The sequence below is a fragment of the Prosopis cineraria genome, unplaced genomic scaffold (assembly GCF_029017545.1).
Source record: "Prosopis cineraria cultivar Desert tree isolate PC_DT_omini unplaced genomic scaffold, ASM2901754v1 PC7, whole genome shotgun sequence".
In the NCBI taxonomy this organism is placed as follows: Eukaryota; Viridiplantae; Streptophyta; class Magnoliopsida; order Fabales; family Fabaceae; genus Prosopis; species Prosopis cineraria.
Genome location: NW_026555338.1, coordinates 16,980,137 through 16,999,852, shown reverse-complemented (window position 1 = coordinate 16,999,852; position 19,716 = coordinate 16,980,137). Strand labels below are relative to the sequence as shown.

At 29.9% G+C, this 19,716-nt stretch overlaps 1 pseudogene; it reads left to right on the top strand.

The window, feature by feature from the left end:
• The first annotated feature begins 13,779 nt into the window (after positions 1 to 13,779).
• Positions 13,780 to 15,680, top strand: LOC129316522 (cytochrome P450 71D10-like; annotated as a pseudogene).
• Positions 15,681 to 19,716: the final 4,036 nt, after the last annotated feature.

The following is a 19,716-nucleotide window of genomic DNA, read 5'->3' as shown; positions in this document are numbered from 1 at the left end:
TCTTTTTCTGCTTCTATCTGCTTCAAGATTCCTCCATATCCTATTTCTCATGCATCAATTTAAACTATCTTAAAAGCTAAAGGGTTAGCTATTCCTAAACAGCGTAGACTTTTAACTTACATTTTTACCTGTTGCATTATCTTTGTCATATTATCTGACCAGTCAGGAGGATTTTTTTGTAATCTCTTAAAGAGTGGAGCAATGATTGTCCTAATTTGCGGCAAGAAATCCGCTACATAATTAAGACATCCTAAAAATCTTTGTAATTGATTTTTATCTATTATTTTATCAGGGAATTTGTTAGCAAATTCTATGACTCTACTAGTTGTATAAATTGTTTAAACAAATAAATAGACAAATAAAAAAGAACAATGGCTCTGATACCAAAAAGGCGCTGCGGCCTAAACAGATTGATACAACAAACAATATTTCAATCATAAAGTAAAGTAAGACAAAGTATTACAAAATAAAACTTCACAATATTATTAAACAGAAAGGTACAGCGGGTATGCTTACAATGAAATGAAGGAAGAAGTACAAGAGTACAGGCGTAGGAGGATTATTTAGAAGACAAGGAAGAAGAGAAAAGAAAAGCACACAAAAGAACCAAATGCTTCAAAACTAAGAGAAGCAGAATTTATAGAGGGATTCCAAACTCTAGTTTATCTAAACCTCAGGTTATTTACAATGGTTAGGGTTCGGATACTAAACCTTACTCGTGACTTATCTACTTTGTCTGACCATAATTGCTTCAACTTTTTTCTCTCTTTTTCTTGTTCCTATTTTTTCTTTTTATCTTCATGCAGTAGATTTCTTCAGTCTTTTTTCCACTTTAGCTTTCTTATGATAGCCTGTTGGATCAGTTTATTTATCATTCCTTTTTGCTTTCTTCTTTCGGAAGAACATGACATTGATTGCTATTTCTTCTTGTGAACCACCAATTGAAAGTCTTCAAAATCGGCTCCATAAATGTCTTGTTCGATATTTGTCTCTTCCTCCTCTGTTTCTATCTATTGAGTGGATGACCCTACATCTTCTGACGCTACTTGAGAGGCTACTTCATTGATTAAAGAGGCCCATTCTTCTCTCGTTTTTGCTACTGCCAATTGTGTCATTAACTTATTCTTTTCTACTTGAAAGGATATTGACTCTTCAACTTTTTGCTTTACTTCTTGCATGACTCTTTTCAATAATCCTTGGATTTTTCTTACAACTGCTTCTTTCCTTTTGGTCATTACGAATGGAATGTAATGCCATTTGGATTAAAAAATTCCCCTTCAAAATTTCAACAAATAATGAATGATATTTTTAACCCTTTTAGTAAATTTACAGTTGTTTATATTGATGATGTTTTAATGTTTTTCAATTCTATTGAAGATCACTTTAAATATTTAAATCAATTTTTTGATATCATTAAGAAAAATGGTTTAGTAATTTCGGCTCGAAAAATGAAATTATTTCAAGTAAGAATTAAATTTCTTGGCATGAAAATTTATCAAGGAAGTCTTAAGCCAACTAGTAGAGTCATAGAATTTGCTAACAAATTCTCTGATAAAATAATATATAAAAATCAATTACAAAGATTTTTAGGATGTCTTAATTATGTACAGATTTCTTGCCGCAAATTAGGACAATCATTGCTCCACTCTTTAAGAGATTACAGAAAAATCCTCCTAACTGGTCAGATAATATGACAAAGATAGTGCAACAGGTAAAAATGCAAGTTAAAAGTCTATGCTGTTTAGGAATAGCTAACCCTTTAGCTTTTAAGATAGTTGAAATTATGCGTCAGAAATAGGATATGGAGGAATCCTGAAACAGATAGAAGCAGAAAAAGATAAAATAGTAAGATTTCAATTTGGAGTATGGACAAAGGCTCAACAGCGATATTCCACTATAAAGAAAGAAATTTTATCAATTGTTTTATGTATTTCAAAATTTCAAGAAGATTTAATAAATCAAAAATTTTTGATAAAAGTTGATTGTAAGGCAGCTAAAGATGTTTTACAAAAGGATGTCAAAAATCTTGTGTCAAAATAGATTTTTGCGAGATGGCAAGCTATTTTATCTTGTTTTGATTTCAAAATATAATTTATTAAAGGAAAAGAAAATTTTACTAACATAAATATATTTTTAAAACATATTCCTTGATTACAAATATGGGCATTTGTTAATTTATATTTTATATCAAGACGAGAGTTATTAGCTGTTCCAATTTTTTCATAAGTTTTTCATAATATTTAGTAGGAATTAATCCTTCTTGAATACAATTCATATCTGCACCAGAATCTACTAAAACTACAATAGTTTTATTAAATTCTTGATTTATAAGTAAATTAACTTGACAATACCATTTTCTATAAGTTATTTGAGATATTATATTAATATATCTATCTTGATTAATTTCTGTTGAAATTTTGTTAATATCTTCATTATTTTTCTCTATTTCATGTTTTTCAATTAAGGCTTTTATTTGTAATATATTATGAATATATTCTGGTAGCCACAAATTCCATAAGTATAACACATAAGGAGTCTAAAGGAAATCCATACAATCAGATAAAAATATTACAAGTCCTTACTCCCACCACTTGGGGGTATTCTCCGTATACAGGAAAAAATTTTCCTGAAAATTATAAGGATCAGGTTTATAATTATTTTGATTATAAAGGAGCCTAGTTCAATGTTTTATATTATAAGAATTATAATCACTCCTAGTTTTTCTAGTTCAACTAGAAGTGTCCAAATACTTTTCTAAAATGGTTCCTTGAATGGTTCCATATTTTTGGACCAGTTAAGAAAATATTACCAGAAATTGTTGAAGAAGGATATAATCATTTTAGAGAAAATTCAAATCTCAAGGAAACAAAAAAAACCTTCTGGTTTTTCTATTATATGAGAGTGCTATAAATTATGAGTTGGTGCTTTTCTATAATGGATCAAAGACAGCCTTGTCCTCCCATTTTTTACCTTGTAAGAACATTTAAGGTAAAATGGTGGGAAAAATTTATTCAAAATTTTGCAAGGAAAGAAGCAGTTATAAGAAAAATAATGAGACACAAAGAGACATTGAAATATTACAAATAAAAGCCTTGTAATATTTCTAAACCTGTGTTTTATTTTCATAATTTGACAAGAAAATTGTGAGGGGGGTAATCAAGTCAATTACTTCATAAAGCCAAGTCCAATTTTGTAAAAAAAAAATTATTTTAGTTAGTTTTTGTTCGCACAACCTACCTATATTTTGTCAAATATGACTTTAGACAGAATACTAGTTACTAACAATCTCGTTAGCTTTTGGCGTGCCATGATTAAAACCTAACTAGCTTGGTACTTGTGGGCATAGTACTCACATTTGATATTCACGAGTATCACACTCACAATTGTTAATCATAAGTCTCATACTTGCAGCATTTGATTTCACAGCTTCAAGTCACATTTTGTTAGTAAATATTGGACTATGTGTCCATGTTTTGTAGCCGATAAAGCATTTAGTTATTTACTCTCATAGATTGTATATCCACATTTGCCTTCATGCCTTTAAGCTGTGTTTGATTAGTTACTTACTTTTGTAAGATGTGTATCCATGTTTGTTATTTGTTTTTATTAGTCGTCCTTCACAAAACATGGATTTTACTTAGTTTGTTTATTTAGATATATACTCCATTTGATTCCTATTAGAAGATGTCACCACATTCTTCATTATTTTGGCCTAATAATTCATGGTTTGAATGTCAATCATTTGTCGTCGTTCAACTTGAAAACCAGTGATGAAGGATGAAATAATGCTAATGTAAACATGGACAAAAGTTATGAAAGATTCATCGATTTAGAAGCAAAGTATTGATGCTATATTAAATTGTTTTTTTATTATTTGGTACATGCTTACTGATTATACTCCTTATTATTGTTTTAATTTCTATAATTGGGACATTATTCACAAGAAAATATTTTTGTCTCAGATATAATATCTCTAATAAATCATTGAAGGGGTTTTACTACTGAATTGAAGTGTGACATCATTTTTGGTTAATCTCTATCTTGATGTAAAATTTGAATTTGTATGTTGTATTTTATAAATCATGTTTTAGATGTTTCACATAGACTATAGTTAGGATACTCATTTATTTACCTATATTGTTGGTCTGCTAATAGGAGTTGAGCTTCTGATTGATTTTTTGTGTAAGAAAGTTGTTGTAAAATTTTGGATAAATTGGTCTACTGGCTGAAAAAAAATACTATGCCCAAGAAATATGGACTAAATTTTTAAAAATTTGGGAGTTTGGCCTATTCATATCAACATGTTAGAGATTTATCATTAGTATACAAGGGAAAATTTAAAAATTTATAAGGGTATATCATTGACAAATATAATAGATCAGTCATAATAAAAAATATAATAAATATTAGGCTATTTGCTTAGTTTTGTCCAATAACATGGACTGTATCTGCAAAAACTCTTAAAATTTTTAGGAGCTCATATTTATAGGGGAAGATTCTGATCAAATTTCTATGGAAATTTATATGATTTCATGAAAAGTATATATCAAATAATCTTCCGCTATATGATAGATACATTCATGGTTGAAACTAGGCACATCTTGAGCTAAGACTTAAGGAATATAGTTTGTGCATATATCCTGTGCCAGTCACAGATTAAATTTTGGGGCATATCAATAATAAAAACAAGAAGAGAATAAGATATTTGAAGTGACTGGAATTCCAAATGAGAAGGGTGTAGATGGAATTTCAAATTCCAAAGGAATTGTAATAAAAAATGGATTCGGATTTGAAATAAATCCAAATTCATATATTTTTGTGTATCCAAATGAGGGATTCAGTTGAAATCCAAATGAAAATTTCTAGAAATCCAAACGCACCAATTGATTATTATTATTGACGAATCTAGTAAGAAAGTTATAGTTGAAAAAAGTTTTTGAAAATTAAAATTACGTGTGTTCTATTTGAGATTAATTGTTACAAGATAAATTGAATGGCTTCTCAGGTGAAATGTTGCCATTATTTTATCATTAAACTATGACAAACGATTTTGTAATTTAGAAATCCAGACAAAAATAATATGAGAATTAATAAATTACAATACATTATGCCTTTAGGTCCTGAATTTTGTTGACATTGCTTTGTGTTTAAATTAACTAGGAAGTGTCTTTGACACGGAAGGATACCTAATTAGAGGTAAATTCCAATATTTTAAATTTATGTAATGTGTGCGTAAGTGTGTGAATGTAATTTACATTTTTTGTCTGATGTAATTTATGTTTTTATATAATATATTTTGCGATACCAAGCATAGAAAAAATCAAACATGCTTAAAGTCATGAGTTGGAAAATTCTACTGCGGGAAGATTTCTAAACCTGGTTTTAACTTTCGTAATTCCAACTTTGCCAAAAGAAATTGTATATTTTAGTCAGCTTTCCTTTCGCAGAGCCTACCTATTTTGAATAATTCGATTTTCTTCAGAAGAATTGAATGCCATCAAAATTATGTGGAAATAGAAAATAATGTATTCAAAATTGAGCTGTGCCTGCATGTTACTTGGCTTCATGTGGAAACTTTTTTAAGCTTCTTTTTCAGAATAATACTCCCTCCGTGCCAAATTATAAAACACTTTTATATAAAATCTCATATATTAATAAAACTCATTAAATACACTTTAGAACCTTACTTTTTCAAGACAAAAGCATAAAATTTCAAAAGCGACCATCATTTAATACTGTATTGATAAAAGAATATTGAATAGAGAGAATATATAGGAAAGGTAATACTAAAAAAGTTTCATTAATAAAACCTTATTTTTATTAAAGGGTCTTATATTTTGGGACTCTAAATCATCCCTAAAAGTATTTTATAATTTGGAATAGAAGGATTAATGTATAAGCCATTTTTCTATTCACTTTAATTTGTAGTGCAACATTTAATTAAGCTCCGCTTTGCAAATATATAATTACAACACCTTTTTAAGCCATTATATACAAATATTTTGTCATAAATATTTTACTAAAATGATAACAAATATGTGACGTATTGTGTGGTAGTGTTGTGGTGGGTGATGTGGCGTGAGGTGGCAAGTGACGTGCATCATTTGCTAAACACATGGCGAGTGACATGTGCCAAAGTGGTATGGCATCATCTAGCACACACGTGCATTACATGGCATAAAATGAATTATTTATTTCTTAAAAAAAGAGTTTTCATGGAGACATTTGTCATCGCTAAAAATAAACTTTTAGCAGTGAAAGTAGCTGTTGCTAAAAGTATACTTTTGATGACAACAACAAAAGTCATTGTTTTGGTAGTGCAATTGAAAGTCATGAGTCAAATTTAAAGGAGAGAAGTTTCCAAATACTGGTCTCATTATTCAAATTTTGACTCCAAGAATGGAACAAATCATCAAGTATTTCATAAAATTAAGTCCAATTTTGTCCTAAAATTTTATTATTTTTGTCAAACTTCCTTTTGCATAACCTACCTATTTTGAACAATTTGATTTTCTTCAGAAGAATTGAATGACATCACTTGTATGAGTTACTGGCTGACTACTAACCTTTCCCCCTTACAGGAATTGAGAACCAATTTTTGAGCATCAGTTCTCAAATATTAACAAGCTTAGGAGAATAATTTGTAGCATCAAAAGACGAACATGTTACGTTGATTGTAAAATATGCAGCTAGCCTAGAAATAATCAAACATGTTGAAAGTCATGGGTTAGAAAATTTTATAGTGGGAAGATTTCTAAACCAGGGTTAATTTTCATAATTTGACCAAAAAATGGGGGGACAAATCAAGTCATGTATTTCATAAAGCCGACTCCAATTTTGTCCAAAAAAAAAAAATTGGCCAGCTTTCGTTCACACAACCTACCTGTATTTTGTCAAATATGACTTTATACATAATACTAGTTTGCTAGCAAATCTCGTTAATCCTTGACGTGCCATTGTTAAAACCTAACTGGCTTGGTACTTGTGGGCATAATACTCACATTTGATATTTGTGAGTATCACACTCACGATTATTAATTATGGGTTTCATACCTGCGTTTGAGTTTTTGGCTTCAAGTCACATTTGGTTAATATTTGCTCTTATAGACTATATGTTCATGTTTATTTTTGTAATTGACGATGCATTCAATTTTTTACCCTCATAAATTGTGTGTCCATGTTTATCTTCATGCCTTAAAGTTGTGTTTGATTAGTTACTTACCTTTGTAGATGTCTGTCCATGTTTGTTCTTTGTGTGTCCATGTTTGTCCTTTGTTCTGATACGTCCTTCACAAAGCATGGTTTTAGCTTAATTTGTTTATTTACATATGTACTGCATTTGATTCCTGCTCGTAAATGTTACCACATTTGTTAATTATTTTGGCTGAATAATTCATGGTTTGAATGTCAATCATTTATCGTCATTGAACTTGAAAACCAATAAAGATGGATAAAATAATGCCAACGAAAATTATAAAAATTATCAAGGATTCATCGATTTCAAAGCAAAGTGTTTGTGTTATATTAAATTGTTTCTTTATTATTTGGTGCATGCTTACTTGTTTATATTCCTTATTATTGTTTTAATTTATATAATTGGGATATTATTCACTGAAAAATATTTTTGTCCCAGATAGAATACCTTTTGAAGGGGTTTTACTACTGAATTGCAGTGCAACATTATTTTTGTTAATCTCTATCTTGATGTAAAACTTGAATCTATATATTGTATTTTATATTATTGGTCTGCTGATAGGAATTGAGCTTTTCATTGATTTTTTGTGCAAGAATGTTGTTGTAAAATTTTTTGGAAGGTAATATTTACAAGAAAGATTTTGTTGAAATTTCTATAGAAATTTATATGATTTTTTTATTATCAAATAATCTTATTCTACATGAAAGATACGTTTATGCTTGAAATTAGGCAAATATGGTGTTGAGACTTAAAGTAGTTTGTGCATATATTCGGTGCTGGGCACACCTTAAATTTTGGAGGATATTAATAGTAAAAATATGAAGAAAACGAGATATTTAAAGTGACTAAAATTTCAAATGAGAGCGGTGTAGATGGAATTTTAAATTGACAGGAATTGTAATAAAATATGGATTTAGATTTGAAACAAACCCAAATTCATATACTTTTGTATATATGAATGAGGGATTTAGTTCAAATCCAAATGCAAATTCGTAAAAATCCAAACACACCAATAGATTATTATTATTATTATTATTAACGAATCTAGTAACAAATCTATGGTTAATAAAAGTTTTTTAAAATTACGTGTATTCTATTTTAGATTACTTGTTACAAAATAAATTGAATGGTTTCTCTGGTGAAATGTTGCCATTATTTTATCATTAAACTATGACAAATGACTTTGTAGTTTAGAAATCCAGAAAAAAATAATATAGAATTAATAAATTACAATACATTATGCCTTTAGATCCTGAATTTGTTGACAATGCTTTGTGTTTATTAATTAATCACGTCAAAGAACAATAAATTAACTTGGAAGTGTCTTTGACACGGAAGAATACCCAATTAGAGCTAAATTCCAATATTTTAAATTTATATAGTGAGAGAGAGGGGGGAGAGAGAGTGTATATCATTGTAATTTATATTTTTTGGGTGATGTAATTTATGTTTTTATATAATATATTTTGTGATATCAAGCATAGAAAAAATCAAACATGCTTAAAGTCATGGGTTGGAAAATTTTACGGTGGGAGATATCTAAACCTTGTTTTTGCTAAAATAATTCCAATTTTGTCAAAAGAAATTGTATATTTTAGTCATCTTTCCTTCGCGCAGCCTACCTATTTTGAATACTTCGATTTTCTTCAGAAGAATTGAATGCCATCAAAATTATGCGCAAATAGAAAAGAAAGTATTCAAAATTGAGTGGTACATGCATGTTACTTGGCTTTGTATGGAAATTTTTTTAAGCTTCTTTTCCAAAAAAATAATAATACATAATCCATTTCGCTGTTGACTTTATCTTGTAGAGCAACATTTAATTAAGCTCCATTTTGTAAATATATAATTATAACAACTTTTTATGCCGTTATATAAAAATATTTTGTCATAAATATTTTACTAAAACGATAATTGTGAGAGAAAAAAATTGTAAAGTACAATGTATTCGAATTAAAAAGATCAACAATATTAATTATTATTCATAAATCATAAATCATAAATATTTGGACAGTTCGTCTGATCAGCTTAGACTTTCTCAATGGCAACTGATGTTAGATTTCATGCAAAAGTTTGTTGAAACGAGGAATTTATTTCGAGAAATAAGAAAGTTAGTTTAAATATACTTCCTTCGTTTTGGAATACAAGAGAATGTAACCAATTTACATAGTTTAATAAAATCGATAAAGTGTAATAATTATAGTTTTAAATCCTGGCTCCCATGTATCCTATGTTCGAAATGGAGGAAATAATGGGAAGCCAACCTTATTTCCTTGCTTGTTTCCTTTTACCATATCCATGGGTTACTGTTATGAATAGGACTAGCCTATATGACTCAACTAGCCCAAACTCTCAAATTGTGAGAGATTACTAGGCTAAAGGTTCTCACATTCACTATCAAACAATGAATTTCCCCTTTCTTGAATCGTAGACGTGTCATATTCTTGAACCATACCATTTTCCATGGGGATTCGGTGATATAAGGCAATACCTAAGCCATGTCACTTCCCCAAAAACAATGACAACACAAGGTGATATATATCTATGTGTGCATGCACATTTACACTGACCACTAGCCACCAAGGCCACTTGTAGTGGAGGCTTATACCATGTGGATTTAAATAAATTCTCTTTCCTTATGTGAACTCCTACCCAAACATGTCATCATGCCAAAACACATTTCATACTCATAATGCACAATAACATATTCTCATGCTTAACTTTAGCAATGAATGAGCCAATATGCTTGAGATTCACATTTATAAACATGAAAGCATTTCAATAGGATATTATAGTATAACCACCCTCTTTACATGATTTTCTAAAACATATACATAATAATTTCATATTAAAATACACACAACGCATTTCAGAAATCTCATAATTACAACCACAAGCATGTACTAGAATTTAGGTTCCTGATTACTACAACCCTTGGTTTTACCAACCATCTTACCCCTTACAATGCGCAATAGAACCTCCTCTTGCTCAAGAGACACAATGAGATATCAATCTACATATCAATATGATCATCATCATCATCAATGACTAATTTGTAAGAACTTCCTCTATTTAAATCACTAACCCAACAACCCCAACTTGTTCATTTCTGATCATCAGCTCACATTTCTAGCTCCCATTAACTTGGTTTAGACTTCCATCAGCCTAATAATAATCACAAGACACTCATTTTGTCATTACTCTCTTACTTAGTTCTAGGGTTTAGACATGTAATCCATTTGAAGTCAGAATAATGGATAGAACATCCCCCATTTCCGGAACTCACTCCAACAACCCAAAAACGTAAGGAAAAATAATTGGCAAGTGCTATATATCTAGCTCCTAATAGCTCCTAAGAGTTGAAAATATTGAACCCTACCGGAGAAAAGTTGCCACTCTCAAGTTCTCACATTCCTCTCTTTTGTTTTAGATGAAAATCACAAACTTGATATATTAGATTTTGCACAATCCACCTCAACACATTGTGCATATGTCGTGGCAGATAGTATAGCGGGCAAAGCCTACAATCCGGTCTATCCACTTAGGCCTAATGTGCCCAATAACCCTCTTGTGTACAATCTTAAAACCACCCTAGGGTCCAATAGACCCAAAGACCTTGTCAAAAACATTTTTACCTGAGTTAGCTCTTGAATTACCAATTTACCCTTGTTTGGTCTAATTAATCTTATAGAATTTTAGGAATACACTCTCACGCCAACTTTAGTTGGTAATTATTAGTTTATTTTTTATTACTGTGGTAGAGTTAATTGTGTTTAGTATGAGAGGATATTTCATGATCCCATGAGACTAGTTTAGCCACTTCTTAATTCAATATATATAGTAATTACATAAAATAACTTTTCATCTCCAAAACTTAGTCTCTCACTTTTTTTGTGAAGTATTAATCTTTAATTTTTCCCTTGTTATTTTTCGTTTTTCTTTACTATTTTCTGTTCATCTCACGTGTGTTCTCTTATAATTTATCTTTATTTTTTTGCATTCCATTTCTTTTTAAAAAATACAACTTCTAAAAATGTGTATATTTTAAAATTATACACACTTATAACTTCTTTTTAAAAAAATTACAATTGTTGAATAACATGTAACATTTAACTTCATTTTGTTATGTAGAAATGATATTGCAATTTACATGAACATGACGTTAATTATATCTATATTGATTTTAATTATGGAAATAAATATTTTTCTCGAAAAAAATATAAACAAATCCTATGAAGTTGAGATTCCTGGATTCTCGTAAAGTTTTTCTTTTAGATGAAATATATATATTATTAAATATTTTTTATAAAACATAAAATTTTCTCCTTCTTTCTTAAATGAAAGGCAAACTTTATGAAGTTTACATATTCCAAATTTTGGAAGATTCTTTTCCAGAAAGAAGATAACATTAGAGCAATCGTCTTTTTAAAAGAAATTAATTATCGTTGCAAACTTCTTGATTAATTGATGGTCAAAATAGAAAAATATTTTACTCATTAAAGGAATGGAATAAAATGCAAGTTCTTTTGAACTTTCAAACTCTAAAGCACGTGAGAATAAAAATTAAATTTGGAATTGGGCCAGGTCTGATCTGTGATTCGTCTACATGCAGTCAAGCTTAGAAAGAGACTATATTTATTTATTAAAATTTTTTAAATAAATTATAAGTGCATTTATCATCTAGTCATTTAAAGAATATTTTATCATTATTTGTTTAGGAAAAATTGAACTGTGCAGAAGAATATTGTTTAATTGGATATATCTGACTTAGTGATTTGGTCTCTCCAAATTAAATATGATGCATATTAATACATATGCCACTTGGCTATTGCATGCAATCGAGTTAGTAATTATTAGTTTCGGTCCTATTTGCATTACACTTTTAACCAAATCACGTGGATTAAGGAAAGGTAGTTCGAATTAATTAAAAGTTTTGATTAATTTTTTCATTTTTTTATAGAAATCCCAAATTACCTTCAGTAAAAATTATTCATTTTACCTTTAAATCTTAAAGTTAAACATGTAATTATGGTTGTTAAACTCGCAAGGTTAAGTAAACTCACAAAAGGATGTAAACTGGGATTGTAAATTCTTATGAGTTTAACTCTGTTAAGTATATACTTAAATAATTAAAATATAAAATATGACCATAACTTGAGTTACATATATTTAAATATAAATAATTGAAATTAAGTCTATCTACCTTGATAGATTGTCATACTCAACCAAAAAAATAAATTAAAATAGGCAACTAATTTTTTGTATTTCTTGTTTTCTTTTTTATTAATATTATTATTTCTTTTATAATTTTTTTAAATGGTCCTACTACTTCTATAAACCTGAGTTTAACACAATTTATATTTAACTTACTTAACTTTGTAAAAAAATAATGAGTTCAGCAAGTTTAATCCTCTTTGAATCTAGGCTAAGTTTATAAGGTGACATGATTTTGTAAGTTAGAAATATAAAAATAATAAATTCAGAGATTCCACTCTCAAGTTTAATTGAACTTGCATATAATCCAAATTTATGAATGAGTTCACATAATTTTATAAGTTATAAATATAAAAACAGTAAACTTGAATAGTCAACTCGCGAGTACCCAAGTGAATCAATTAGATATATGGACATTTTTGGAAAAGGTTAACTAATACTTCATCAAGTTTTATAAGATGTATTATTTATTAAAGATTCAAAAAAGCTTCTAAAAGTTGTATTAAATTGAAGACCGGAGGGAGTACTTGAAACTTAATAATATAAATTACTTGAATTTTCTTTTCCATGTTTTCCAAAATGATGGCATCTATTGATTTATAATAGCGTATAATCCATTTGACCGGTGACTTTAATTGGCAGAGCAACATTTATAAGCTCCATTTGTTAAATCTTTATAATTATAACAACTTTTTTATGCAGTGATATAATAATATTTTTTTGTAATATTAGTTATAATATTTTACTAAAAAATTTAATAGTAAAGAATAATGTATTCAAATAAATAAATGAACAATTATTATTGACAAATGATAAATGTTTGAATAGTTCGGCCAATCAAATCGCCGGGTGAAACATTTTAAGTAATTTTTATACATGGACTCATTTTATTCAATATAATATAATATCATTTTCTTTAGGAAAAATGAAAATTATATCCTAAAAAAATTAATGATCCTAATAAAACTGTTTAAAAAATAAATTAAAAATATCAATTTAAATAATTTTAAATATAGAACTTCTAATTGTAAAAATAAAATCTAATTCTAAAGAATTAAAGGGAATTTTTATTCTTCAACTATTTGTGCAGCAGCATCTTGCAACATTTCATAAGGGTACAATTTTGCCCTTATCATTGAATAGGTTTCATTTTGACGGTTAGTTAACCAAGAAAATTACAAAAAAAAAAAAACCCTCAAGATTTACGTTAAAGGATCCTTTAAAGAAAATCAATATGGATTGTGTAAAAGTCAATCAATTCCTTGTTTTAAAACTTTATTGCCATTTCTCCCTTTGCTTTTTATAAAAAGGGTCCATATCTTTCATCAAACCCACACCATCCAGTTCTGCATCTCCTTAGCTAGCCATCAATGGAGACTCAAATCCCATACTCTATCCTCCTCGCAATCTCTTTCTTCTTCCTTATAATACTGAAGAGATCAAGCTCCAACAAATCAGTCAAATCCGTACCCCCAGGGCCATTCAAGTTGCCTATCATTGGCAACTTACACCAACTTAGAGGGTCGCCACCTCATCACGCCCTGAGAGACCTAGCCAACAAGTACGGACCTATCATTCACCTTCAACTTGGAGAGTTGTCCCACGTTGTCGTGTCTTCCCCAGAAATAGCCCAGGAGATCATGAAGACGCATGACACCACCTTTGCCAATCGTCCCGCTCTTCTTGCGACCACATTAATATCTAATAACACAAGCATATCCTTTTCTCCATATGGAAGCTATTGGAGGCAACTTTGAAAGATTTGCAGTTTGGAGCTTTTGTCTGCCAAGAGGGTCCAAACATTCAGAACAATAAGAGAAGAGGAGGTGTCAGCACTTGCGAGGAACATATCAGAACACGAAGGCTCCATCATTAACCTCACTGAGAAGCTTTACGAGCTCACAAATTTCGTAACTGCAAGAGCGGCCTTTGGTGCTAAGACCAAGAACGTTGGAGAAATCCTTTCAACTATGCAGCGTGTTCTTGAGGTGATGAGTGGTTTCCCAGTTGCTGATCTCTACCCTTCAGTCAAAATCCTTCAAGTGATCACTGGCATTAAATTTAAAATTGAGGCGGTGAACAGGGAGATTGATATGATGGTAAGGAATATCATCAATGATCACATAGAAAAGAATAATAATCCTGATGGTCAAGTTGGTAAGACGACAGAAGATGATCTGATCGATGTACTCCTAAGGATTCAAAAGGAAAATGAGCTTGAAATCCCATTGTCTGAAGAGAACATTAAAGCAATTATCGCGGTGAGTATTTGTGTAAATTTATGATCCAATTATTTTGTCATTTATTTACTCATCAAGCTAGGGGGCTTCTAATATGCCTTTTCTCTAATGCTCTTTATAACATTCCAACTTCCCAATTTCATTTTTTTTTCTTGGGATTATTGGCTTCTATTTCAAAAATAAAAGGGTGTAATTGCAATATTGCTTATTTCTATTTCAACTCCAAGATAACAAAATATTTCTTATTTTATATAGAAGCTAATAATTTAAAGAAAAAAAATAAAGCTGGAAAGTTAGGGTATTATAAAGGAAATTACAGAAATACACATTAAAGACCCCTTGCTTTTATTGGGTTCTAATTCAGAGCACGCATTGTTATCTCTGAACGTGAACTTATATATATGTATTTTCAGGATATTTTCCTTGGTGGAACTGAAACATCAGCAACAACTGCAGAGTGGTCAATGTCAGAACTTCTTAGAAACCCCAACAAAATGAAAAAGGCACAAGAAGAGGTATGAAAGGTTTTCGGGAGTAAAGGATATGTAGATGAATCAGAATTTCATCATTTGAAATATGTATCTGCAGTCATAAAAGAAACCTTAAGGCTCCACCCACCAGCGCCGTTGCTACTTCCTAGAGAAAATCGCAAGGGGTGTAAGATTAATAGTTATGAGATACCTCCTAAGACTAAAGTCATAATCAATAGCTGGGCCATTGGAAGAGATCCAAAGTATTGGGATGAGCCAGAGAAATTTGAACCAGAAAGGTTCCTAAATGCCTCAATTGATTACAACTTTAAAGGCACAGAGTTTAAGTACATCCCATTTGGTTCTGGAAGGAGGATATGTCCTGGAGTCTCATTTGCTGTAGTTCTTGTTGAAATCATGCTATCCATTTTGCTTTACCACTTTGATTGGAAACTTCCGAATGGACCTGAGCATGAAAAGTTGGACATGACTGAGAACTTTGGTCCCACTGTGAGAAGGAAAAACAGCCTTTGCTTGATTCCTATTAGATATCACCCTTAATTTGTCCATCTACGTTATTATCTAACTCGATCGGCAAATGTCTCCTTTAGTCATAAGCCTCCATTTTCTATTTTGTCATTATGCAAACTGCATGGAATTATATGTTTCTGATCAAATAAAGTTGAACAATTCAGAAAATAACAATAATTTTCTTATGTCTTTCACACACTTTTCATTGTCAATACTGTGATTTTAGTACATTAGAAGTTTAATGATAAATCTAAAAATATTTTCAAAACTTACTGTCATCGACGTCACACAATACCCACACACACAGATATATATATATATATATATATTTGTGGCTGCATCAATACAAATCTGTATATTCGAGCCATCATTTTTATTCTAAACACCAGTTATTACTTATATAAAATATTTTGCCTTATACATTGAAGTGTATAAGTGGTCCCATAGTCATTTTTTTTTTTTTGGAATCAAGTGGTCTTGGGTTCTACTCCTTGGATGCAAGCAGAAAGGCATCAGTTACATGCAAACATATGTATAGGATCCAGTTAACATGCTTTCATCTCTTTTTAAATATTAGCTGAAGATTTTAAAGCGGATTGCTAGCAAAAAACAAAAACAAAAACAAAAACAATGGGTAACAATATCGTAATTAGTGCTCAATACATGAAAAGGATTTATCATATTTAACCATCAATGGCATATACATCCCAATGCTTGACCCCAAAGGGCAAGCGTAAAGGATGTACGTGATCTTAATATAAATAACAAAAGAAAAAAGAAAAATGTGTCCAGTTTTATTTTTGGATACATGATGAAACTAAAACTAGATTTTGCGATATGGTTAGACCCCAGAAGCCGAATGAAACGTGACCAAATGCTGAAGCAGGATGAGGAGAGATCCCAGGAGCCAATCAGATGTGACTAACGAGTCTTGATATTCCAAACTTTCTTCTTAAAAGGCTCAAATAATTTGAATTTTCATACGGACCCTCCTCTAGGCCAGTGAAGGCCCCAACGACATGGGCCTTTCACTTCCAAGTTTATGAAGCAACAAGGCCTCTACCATACACAGGCTTGAAACCTCTTAAGTACAATAGGCCCTTTTACTAGGATTCAAGTACGGACAACCCAATTGAAAGTCTTCCAGTCTGCAAAGCTGGGTTTAATTGCTCCCTTTTAGCTTGTAGCTGTACCCAGCTGCACTCAAATGGGCTTAGACAGCCGTTCTTTGGGCCTCAAAAGAGAGCAGGTTAAGTTTGGCACCAAACATGACAACTTACGTATATGAAAGACAATTGAGAGAGAACGAGGGAACTGCACCAAGTGGATGTGCCATAGATAGTAGCGGGTTTGAGCCCTTTAAGCTTCATTCTAAGGTTTGATTTTTAGAGATGCATAAGGAAAAACATTGCTTGAGAGATGACAGCCCCTTAAATAGTGTTCAGATGACCACCCCTTCCCAAAATATAATTAACCAACCATTGCTCGCAATGGCCAAAGCTTTGGTGATTGACAGTGGAGGGTTCATGATTTTTTTTTTTCAATGAACTAAGGATACTTTGGTAATTGCATATGAAAACTTATTTACAAGAGCATGGGAGTTGAGAGTAATTTGTATGTTTTGTGAAATTTTTTAATAATTACAATCTTTATGAGGGACTTTACACTTTACAGTGATTCTCCCCATCATAATTAGAAAGGTGTTAGTTTAGAGGTAGTGAGAATCCTTGAATTATAGGGATTAAAAAAAATATACACTTTTTTATATAAAAAATGATGGGAAAATTGCAAATGAGTTCCATATAAGAAATTCATTATTTATAAATAAGTCCCACAAATTTGTAAGAATACACTCAAGTCCCACAAGACTTAGTTGTAACTAATTTATCATGTAAAATGACACAAGTGCCCTTGGACTCTTACTCTTTTGATTAGCATTGATTGACTATTGGTGGCAATTTGCTAGTCATTGGCCGACCTTGACCAGTCAAAAATAATTTTTTCTAAAAAATATTTTATTAAAATATCAATACTTTAATGTTTACCAGTCAAATATCATAGATTAATAAATAAATAGTCATGATTTATCAACCTCTTACAATATTAATACTTTAATATTTATAAATTGAAGTTCACAAATCTGAAAGTTAAAAATGTAAATTAAGATATCTAACTTGTAAGTCTGTAAAATTTAGGAACTTATAAATTTGCAAAGTTGACCCGTAAACATCAACCTATTAATATTATAAGATGTCAGCTTGTAACTGTAAGAAGTTTGATCAGTAAATCTTGAAAATTTACTTGTAAATTTGTGGTATTTGACTTGTAAATATTAAAATATGAATAATTCAATTAAAATATTTTTCAAAAAAATATTACAACATCTGCTTATGATGGTCAATGGCTGTTGGCCACTAGTCATTGACCATTGATGGTCAAGGGAGTGGGAGTCCAAGGGCATTTGTGCCATTTTAAACGATAAATTAATTACAACCAAGTTCTGTAGAACCTGAATGTATTTTTGTAAATTCATGGGACTTAATTGTAAATAAAATTTTTTATATGAGACTCATTGTGATTTCCCAAAAATAATACACATTTTTGTAGAGAAAATAATACACTTTTAAGAGCTCATCAAGATGTTTGTTAGAGATTTCTTAATTTTCTCAAGATTAATACATAAATAAATCAAATAAAATTAAATGGATATGTTTTCACTTTTATAGATAAATATATCATATGACGAATAAAAATTAATTTTCAATTTTTGTCAACTTTTTTTTCCTTAAGTTTTGATTGATTCTGATAAACTGAACAGATTACAAAAGCATGCAACAGAGTTCAATTCATTGTTCCCCCAACTGGTTCCAATTTTTTGAGTCAAACAAGTTCACCTCTCTGTATCAAAACTTCAATATAATTTACATTTAAGGGTCTTCAAAGAATATTAATGACAGTTAAGGACCTTAAAATTTATGAATTTTCATAAAAAGATCATGATCTTTAGTTGTGATTAAAGTTTTTTAATTAATGTTTCTTAGTACTCATCTTTATATTTTCAGTACTCATTTTTCTTATTTAATAGTCATTTTTAGTACTCTCAGTTCTCACTCTTTTTTTTTTTATAGCCTAGTCATCTTAAATATTTTCAATACTTATTTTCCATGGTTTCAGTGCTGAAAAGAATTAAAGATAAGTGTATTTCAGTACTAAAAATGTGGGAGATGAGTATTGAAAACATCTAAGATGACAACTGAAAGATTGAGTACTAAAATTCTAAACATGAGTGATGAAAATATAGAGGATGAATATTGAAAAACAAAATCAACTCAAAAAAATTTTAATTTCAATTAAGGACTATGATCCTTTTTTGAAATTTTAAATTTCATGATCTTTAAATATACATAATATTGTTAGGAGATCCTTAAATGTCATTCTCCCAAACTTCTATGGCAACATATAGATGGCAGAAAACGCTACTATATTATACAAGAATGTACATCCATTATTCAATCTGACCAATATTAATGTTTGAACACTTGAATAATATATTATCATTCTATATAATATAAATATATATATATGTATATATATAGAATAATGAGTGGATTCATTGTATCATTGTTTCTTATTTCAATTTCCATTAAAAGAAGAAGAAGAAGAAGAAATGGATTAGAAGACTATATACACGTGTATCTACGGACTTTGATGAGCCTATACTTTATGAAAATTAATAATTATTTACAAGTTATTCTCCATCTACCACGGTAGAGTGGTTTTTGTGGTTCTAAATATTAATCTTAAACTTTTATAGCTTTAGTATTCCTTTTTAACTAGTTTAATCTTTTTCTAACAATATTAGTTTTTAAACATCTATTTATTAAGTGAATCCTTTTTGGCAGCCCTATAAAATTTATATTCACTATTTTCAACTATAATTACCTTTAAAAAATGAATTTGAGAGTTGGTTTTAAACTCTGATACCATGGCAATTATTTATTATTGATTTAAATTGGTACTTGGTTAAATATTTTTCGGTTAGTAAGGTTGGGATGTTACACTTTCC